Source organism: Alosa pseudoharengus, unplaced genomic scaffold (genome assembly GCF_046254945.1).
Source record: "Alosa pseudoharengus isolate Yale_2024_CS ecotype anadromous, Long Island Sound unplaced genomic scaffold, YU_APseudo_1.1 YU_APseudo_1.1_scf_3, whole genome shotgun sequence".
NCBI lineage: Eukaryota > Metazoa > Chordata > Actinopteri > Clupeiformes > Clupeidae > Alosa > Alosa pseudoharengus.
The window spans coordinates 9,994,358-9,996,484 of NW_027468718.1; positions in this window are offsets into that span (position 1 = coordinate 9,994,358).

The window sequence follows — 2,127 nt, forward strand, 5'->3', positions numbered from 1 at the left end:
CATGTAACATTAAAATACTATGTGAAGGTCTGTGTGTGTGTACATGTGTTAGTGTGTGAGAGAATGAGCACCATTTGAAAGTAATTTCTGAAGATCATTTTCTACTCTAGAACTCCACCTTGAGTGAGATGACGATCAGCTGTAAATTCCCCTGACATTTTCCCCCTTACCCCATCACCTATGAATCAGTATTGCCATGAAATAGCCACAGCTGCTGATATGGCATCAATCCTAATTTAGTCCATCCTAGGCCCATATCATGCAACCAGCACAAAGTGGCGCAAATCTTGACGCAAAGCTTATTCTTATCTTACACTCAATAATGTGTTGATTTTCACCATGCGCTTCTCTCCTATTAAACCCTGCACCCAAGGGTATGGTAATTAGCAACATAAGGTGTGGTCTGGCGCATGAACCAAAAATCCCTATCTTACACCCTCTAAAAATCATTACGCCACTGATAAAGAAAAACCTGGTCTATAGCTAAAGGCACATAAAGCACAGCTGAAGACGCCAAAACACTCCCATTACTGATTAAGAAAGAACAACCATTTTGCGCCAAGTGCCCGATGTTTGACCACATAATCGCACCATTGAATTAGCCAATGTGGACTGGTCACGCCTCTGACCATCCGTTTCTGATCGCCAAAATAGAGCCCCTAGTCTCCGTCGTTCATAACCTGCTGTAAGTGATATTTTCCATATATATATAGAATTCATATCTATATTTTCCCACTGTTCCTATAACACATACAATACAATTATCCTAGAGCATATGGTTAAATTATGTTACTGCGGGTTGTCTTTTTGATTATTCCTGCCAGATTAAACAGGATATCTGCACATTTCCTGATGTATATACTTTCCATCTTTCACACAAATACGCCATTTTAATAGAAAATACATTTTCTGTTGCTATTTTGTTCACCTCTAGACCAAAACCAGTGGTCTCACTATTATCTTTCCCAGAATATGCCCCAAATAATATTGTGGCCTGTTTACATTACATGGGTGCAGTGCCCCCCCTAGTGGACACACAGCAGAAGCCAAAACACAGCATGAACTGAACAGTTTTCTAGGAGAAAATTCACATTACCATCATCAATACTATCTGGTAACAAACTCATACATTAAGGGGATAACTAAACTGAATCCAGTTAGGTTATCAAGTTATCAATTAGGTGATCTGGCTTACCTGGTTAATTTACAATCATTATTGGTATCAATTTACTTGAAGGTGTCTACATAAGAGTGACATGACACTGTCATGAACACACAACACTGTCAGGACACATGAGCCCTAACCCTAACTCTAACCCTGACCCTAACTTGTACAATACAAAATGAAAAAATAATCAATTTTACTTAGCTTGTTGTCCGTGTTGTCCGAGTTGTCCGTGAGCACAACCAGACAAACCAGTCAACAAATAAAACTCTGTGTGAATGTGTGTGTGTGTGTGTGTGTGTGTGTGTGCGTGTGCGTGTGCGTGTGCGTGTGTGTGTGTGTGTGTTTGCGAGAGAGAAAGAGAAGCTGAGCTGTTCTTCCCTGAGAAAATGAAGTCAGTTTTAAAGGCATAGAGATGGTCATTTCTCATATGTTGGGTGGACAGTTGGTTCCTCTGGATGAGAAACACTCATCTCTGGGTGGGTAATGCCTTTTCCAGCCCACTCATAGACACACCCCCAGCCTAGGCTATTAACTGCTGTGCCATTACTGTATTTGCTGTTGATTATTGTAAACTGCTGCTGTTTAGCATATCATATGAATTATGTTTTAAGTTGGTTGTTGCTGTATGGAAGTTGTCTTATGCATGGATGTTTTGTGAGTATTAAGTGGTTCATTGGCTGCTGTGTAAGTAAGTTGCCTTATGTGAACATTTGCTCAGTGTTGCTCTGTAAGGACATTGTGATTGTACCTCAGTAAAGTAAAACATATCTTGGGAAGGGGAGGGGGGCACAGAAAATGTAGACTAGGGCCCATGACCACTTTTATCTGCCTCTGTTGACAAGGTAATTTAACAGAGAATGATTGACACACCTGGGTTAAGATACTTACAGACTGATGAGGGAGTAGCAGGGCTCAGGCAAGACACAGAGCAGAGTACAGTTGGAACATGGAACACATAC